Source organism: Ixodes scapularis, unplaced genomic scaffold (assembly GCF_016920785.2).
Source record: "Ixodes scapularis isolate PalLabHiFi unplaced genomic scaffold, ASM1692078v2 PGA_scaffold5__190_contigs__length_132052651, whole genome shotgun sequence".
Classification (NCBI taxonomy): Eukaryota; Metazoa; Arthropoda; class Arachnida; order Ixodida; family Ixodidae; genus Ixodes; species Ixodes scapularis.
The window spans coordinates 119788981-119795937 of record NW_024609880.1 but is presented as its reverse complement, the minus strand read 5'-3'; positions in this window follow the sequence as shown (position 1 = coordinate 119795937).

Below are 6957 nucleotides of genomic sequence, written 5' to 3'. Positions count from 1 at the left end.
AGAGACAATGTATTTCTAATTTTTATTACATTAGGACATCGGCTTGCACGAGCTAGAATCTTCGGAAGATACTGCGTCGGGTGGCTAAAGTTATATTCAATTTTACGTGCGCTTATTCTGGGACCTCAATTTACAACTCTGTGCTTTATCAGTCATGCGTGCTCTAACAATTTATTGGGCTGCCGCATATCATCGCGAGACTGCTATATATACTGCACAACTGTACAGTTTGAAAATCCCATTTTGCTTTACTTCGCATCTGCTTAAAGGGGCGGTGCAGCGATATTCGATTGGAATGTTTTTCACTTTACACGAGCTATATGGCACCAGTGGGAGACAACGATACTCGCACGCAACGCCACTGGGCGAGAAGCTCCTTTGTTGTGGTGTAATTTCAAGTACAAAAGCGGGCGGTCTCATTCAATATCTCCTTCCCAAAAATTGATGACTTACCTGGGCGGTCGCAGTACCACACATTGACATTACTTGAATGCAGCTCATAGATTGGACCCGGGCAATGCGTGGGCACTCGATTTGGGCTCGTGATATTCGATAACTCGAGAATACTGAAAATGAAAACGGTCAGGAGCCCTTTTTAGAAAGGGTCTCGGCTAGTTTCCACGGTTTACAAAAATCACATTCCACAATTGCTTAACCACAGTCCAGCCAGCGCTCGCTCGCGAATAGACCGATCTCACCAGCCAGATTAGTCACGCCGCCGCTGCCGCAATCCGTCGAGGGAACTTTTGTCTTTCTGCACGTCGACAACCTTGCTGGAGCTCTGCGCAAGCAGAGCATAAGACGGCGCGTGCCTTTTCGTGCACTTGCTGCCTGTCGCACAGTTGTGCGTGCATAACACTCGAACACAGCAGGGAACGCGCCCTCACACATTTCTTTCGAAAGGTTTATATTAGCAGACCGCACGCAGAAGAAATCCGTTGGCAGCAAAAGAGCCGTCGCCATGCAAGCGTTTCTTTTTTTTTTGCTATGTTTTGCTTTTACTGTTCGCGTGTATTTTTCAATTGAAGGTGCCTTACAGAAAGATTATGTTCATTTTAATAAACCATGGTTGTCGCGAGCAGTCTCGATTCTGGTCTCAACTGCCTTGATATTGCCGCGCGCAGGGCTGAGAAAGCAACGCTCGGTCTCGGACCTCCAGAAAGTTCCCGTTTATTCATGTAGCGCACGCACGTAACTTCTATTATTTATATCCATGTATCTTCTGCTTTTGTTTTCTAGAAAGTGCGTGTTCATTCTCGCCCCGATCACGCGACGCTCGAGCCGCTTTCGCCGAATCTTCGAGATAGCGACGTACTCTAGATAAGAGGCCGCCCGCGACCTTGTCGAGTCAGTCTCGCCTCAGCGTTTGATCGTGCTGCTTCGCCGCCTTCGACGCCCGCGACGCTCTGTTGTTATCTTTCTTTTGTACCCTTTTATTTTTGGCACACGTTCGCCACATTAAACGTTTATTTATTCCTGTTTATTTCTTGATTATTAGTCACCACCCGTGACATTTTGGTGGAGGTGCGGGGTACCGCATGTTCGTGCAGCGCAGCCCCCCAAGTTCCCGCACTGCAAGTCCGAACCCAAGCTCCCGAGGACCCAACGAAGACCAGATCGAGACTCGATCAAGTCGCCGAACCCAAGGGCTACACCCGGAATACGGACCTTTACCACCCAGGACCAGGCAGCCGACGATGGCCAACCAGTCGCAGACCCCCGCCGCTCCTGCCGTCGTTTACCTACCCGTCGCTCCTCGGACACCGGCTCCATTCCACGGCGAGCAGTACGAAGACGCCGAAGACTGGATTGACCAGTATGAACGCGTTGCCCGCCACAATTGCTGGACGGACGAGCAGCGCCTACACAATGTCTATTTTTCGCTTGAGGGGACTGCCAAGCACTGGTACGAGAATCATGAGTCCTCCCTGACGTCGTGGGACATTTTCAAGAACGATCTCAAGGCTACCTTCATCAACCACCACCGCCGAGAGAGAGCCGAGGACCTACTGCGAACCAGAACCCAGGGCCCCAACGAGAGTGTCACCGGCTTTGTAGAGGACGTCCTGCGCCTGAGCGCCCGCGCCGACCCTCGGGCTACAGAGGAGAAGAAGCTACGAATCCTCATGCGGGGCGTGAGAGAAAACATCTTTGGTGGCCTTGTCCGCAGCCCTCCGACAACTGTCGAAGACTTTGTCGCCGAGGCAACGAACATCGAGCGTGCCCTGCAAGCCCGAGCCAGCCACTACCAGAGGCTACCCGGCGTCAGCGCGGTTCCGCCGTCCGCTTGCGACCTTGGGTCCAGCATCCCAAGCATTCGCGAGATCATTCGCGACGTCGTCCGGGAGGAGCTGCGAAAGCTACTACCCGCCGCGGACCGACCAGCTTCGCTCTCCATCGCTGAGGTCGAGCGGGAAGAGGTGCAGAGAGCCATTCAACCAGAGGCTCCCATCAGCGCAGCAGTCTCCGAAGAACCCGCGCTAACTTACGCCGCAGTGGCCCGATGGCCACCGCCTCCACCTCGCGCCTATGTCGCGCCGCCCCGACGCCAGTCTCCTGCGCCGCAGCACGACCGACGCCACGACGACCAGCCCCAGTACGCCAGCCAGGAGCCCCGTGCACCCCGGAAGACTGATGTGTGGCGAACGCCCGACCGACGCCCTCTGTGCTTCCACTGCGGGGAGGCAGACCACACCTACCGCCGATGCCCATACCGTCGACTCGGGCTGCGCGGATTCCACCCAAGCGACCCGCGCCCCCGGTATGGTGAACGCCCTCGGGAGATCGGCGAGTACCTGCGACGACCCCAGTCCCCCGAGCCTGCGTCCCGCCGAGAGTTCCGGTCGCCCTCGCCGCGACGTCCAGCTTCGCCGATGCACCGACCCCGACGTGAAAGCCTGTCGCCCCTCACTCCTCGCCGGGGAAACTATAGCGCGGCAACCCCTGGAGGTATAGTTGCCGAAGACGACCGACGTAAAGAGCCTCCAAGAACGACGGAGCGCTCCCACTCTCCCGACGCCACGCATCACAACGACGCTCCTGCATCGGTGTCCAACAACCTGAACGTTATGATCGACGGCCTCGATGCATCGGCACTCGTGGACACCGGAGCAGACTACTCAGTCTTGAGTGGGAGGCTCTCTCGCCGCCTGCGAAAAGTCATGACGCCGTGGGATGGACCCCAAATACGAACCGCCGGAGGACATCTCATCACGGCAGTCGGGAGATGCACTGCTCGCGTCGAGATCCACGGTGAAACGTGCCCTGTGAAGTTCGTCGTTCTGCAAGACTGTTCGAGGGACGTTATCCTCGGAATGGACTTTCTCTGCGAGTATGGCGCCGTCATCGACCTCGGGGCAAACCAGTTGACGCTGCGGAAACCTGTTTTACCGCCGGTGGAGACCAACCCAACATCAACCGCGATCCGAGTTATCGCCGACCATGTGAACCTACCGCCGCGGTCGAGTGTTTTCGTCACCGTTATGGCCGACGTCGCCATGCACGGCGAAGCTCTTCTGGAAGGCAGCGTCCAACTGCTCCTCGAAAAAGGAATTGGCGTCGCAAGAGGCGTAACGGATCTCCAAGAAAGACACTGTTCTTGTGACGAACTTTCGAGAGGAGCCGCAGCACCTAACGAAGGGTACCACCGTGGGCCACGTCGAGGAGCTTCAAGCGCCAGCGGTGGTCACCGCAATCTCCGAGGAAACCTCGTCGCCACAGCAGAAAAGCACGACGCCGCCGCCGCTCGACATTGACCCCGAGCTCCCAGCTACGAAGCGCCGGCAACTGATTGATCTCCTTGCCGAATACAGTGACTGTTTTGCCACGACATCAAAGATTCGCCAAACACCAATGGCGAAACATCGCATTGTTACCGACGACGACGCACTTCCTGTCCACCAGTCGCCGTATCGGGTCTCCTTAAAGGAAAGGAAAGTGATTCAAGATCAAGTCCAGGAGATGCTCGACGACGACATCATTCAACCCTCAAGGAGCCCATGGGCGTCCCCAGTCGTCCTTGTAAAGAAGAAGGACGGAACCCTGCGGTTCTGCGTGGACTATCGTCGACTGAACGCCGTGACAAGGAAGGACGTCTATCCGCTCCCCCGCATCGATGATACGTTAGACCGACTGCGCCACTCCCGATATTTTTCGTCGATGGACCTGAAGAGTGGTTATTGGCAGATTGAAGTCGACGAACGTGACCTGGAGAAAACTGCCTTCGTCACTCCCGACGGACTATACGAATTCAAAGTGATGCCGTTCGGACTTTGTACAGCACCAGCCACCTTCCAGCGCGTCATGGACACCGTGCTGGCAGGTCTGAAATGGCAGAGCTGCCTTGTCTACCTGGACGATGTCGTGGTATTCTCACGAGATTTCGACGAACACCTCAGACGACTTCGAGCCGTGCTTAAAGCCATCAAGACCGCCGGCCTGTCACTCAAGCCAACAAAGTGTCGGTTCGCCTATGGGGAACTAAAGTTCCTTGGCCACGTCGTGAACAACAAGGGTGTTCTACCTGACCCCGAGAAGACCCGCGCCGTAGCTGCATTTACGCCGCCGTCTGACAAGAAGGCCGTGAGAAGATTTCTCGGACTCTGTGCCTACTACAGGCGCTTTGTTCGAGACTTCGCCAAGCTATCCGCACCGCTGACACACCTCACGAAGGACGCCGTAAAGTTCGAGTGGACAGAAGAACACCAGAGGTCATTCGACGAGCTCAAACGAAGACTCCAGACGCCCCCGATTCTTGGCCATTTCGACCAGTTTGCTGAAACCGAGATCCACACCGACGCCAGTAACACCGGACTGGGTGCGGTACTAGTCCAAGTGCAGGACGGAGTCGAGCGAGTTATCGCATATGCAAGTCGGACGCTGTCTAAAGCGGAGAGGAACTATTCAACGACCGAAAAGGAGTGCCTCGCTGTCGTATGGGCAATAACAAAGTTTCGCCCATATTTGTATGGGAGTTCTTTTCGCGCAGTCACAGACCACCACTCGCTCTGCTGGCTGGCGAATCTGAAGGACCCCTCCGGACGCCTCGCTCGGTGGAGCCTACGACTGCAGGAGTTCGACATGGCTGTGGTGTACAAGTCCGGCCGGAAGCACAATGACGCCGACTGCCTGTCAAGGGCCCCAGTCGAGGCCGGTCCTGCCTGCACCAAAGAGGACGACGATGAGTGTTTCCTCGGCGCTCTGGATGTAAGCGACATGGCAGCACTCCAACGAGACGACCCTGAGCTGCGAGCACTCATCGAACACCTAGAGGGGCAAGGAAGCGCCGTTCCCCGCGGTTTTGTTCGAACACTGCCAACCTTCTCCATCCGACAAGGCGTACTGTACAAGGAGAACTTCAGCGACAGCAACACGGCGTGGCTGTTGGTAATCCCTTCCAGTCTTCGAGAAGAAATTTTTCAAGCCTGCCACGATGACCCGACGGCGGGACACCTTGGTTACAGCAGGACTCTTGCGAGGATGCGCGAAAAGTACTACTGGCCCAAGCTTGCGAAGACAGTACACCACTACACCCGATCTTGCCACGAGTGTCAACGAAGGAAGAAGCCACCGACGAGACCGGCAGGACTTCTTCAGCCTATTGCGCCGCCATCTGCCCCATTCCAGCAAATCGGTATGGATTTACTCGGACGTTTCCCACCGTCGACGCAAGGAAACCGATGGATAATCGTCGCAACCGATTATCTCACGCGGTACGCCGAGACAAAAGCCCTTCCATCAGGAACGGCTGTTGAAGTCGCCAAGTTTTTCATCGAGTCCATTGTCCTCCGGCACGGCGCTCCCGAAGTCCTGATCTCAGACCGTGCATCATCATTCATGGCCCAGCTGACGCAAGAAGTCCTTCGTCTCAGCCACACCAGCCATCGTCGCACCACGGCGTACCACCCGCAGACCAAAGGGCTGACGGAGAGACTCAACAAAACCATCGCCGACATGATCTTCATGTACGTCGACGTGGAGCACAAGACATGGGACGAGGTGTTGCCGTACGTCACATTTGCCTACAACACGGCCGTACAAGAGACCACCGGAGTGACACCCTTTCAACTGGTGCATGGGCGCAAAGTAACGACCATGCTGGACGCGATGCTGCCCCATGAGCCAGCTGACAGTGAGAGCGACGACGCCCAGGTGGTTGCTCAACGGGCCGAAGAAGTCCGCCAGCTCGCCCGACTCAGGATTCAAGACCAGCAACGCGCCGACGCGGGCCAATACAACCTTCGTCGCAGGGACGTTCACTTCCAGCCCGGAGACAGGGTGTGGGTTTGGACGCCCATCCGTCACCGCGGCCTCAGTGAGAAACTGCTGAAACGGTACTTTGGACCATACAAGGTACTTCGTCGCCTCGGCGAGCTGAACTACGAGGTGATGCCCGACGGAACACGAACATCGTCACGCCGCCCACCACGACCTGAGGTCGTCCACGTCGTGCGCCTGAAGCCGTACTACGCTCGATAGGACTGTTGACCTTATGTGCATGCTCCAAAAGACTCTTGAGTTTATCGTTCTTTTTTATTTTGTTTTGTTTTACACTGCATCGGGGCGATGCACTTTTAAAGGGGGGAGTAATGCCGCGCGCAGGGCTGAGAAAGCAACGCTCGGTCTCGGACCTCCAGAAAGTTCCCGTTTATTCATGTAGCGCACGCACGTAACTTCTATTATTTATATCCATGTATCTTCTGCTTTTGTTTTCTAGAAACTGCGTGTTCATTCTCGCCCCGATCACGCGAAGCTCGAGCCGCTTTCGCCGAATCTTCGAGATGGCGACGTACTCTAGATAAGAGGCCGCCCGCGACCTTGTCGAGTCAGTCTCGCCTCAGCGTTTGATCGTGCTGCTTCGCCGCCTTCGACGCCCGCGACACTCTGTTGTTATCTTTCTTTTGTACCCTTTTATTTTTGGCTCAAGTTCGCCACATTAAACGTTTATTTATTCCTGTT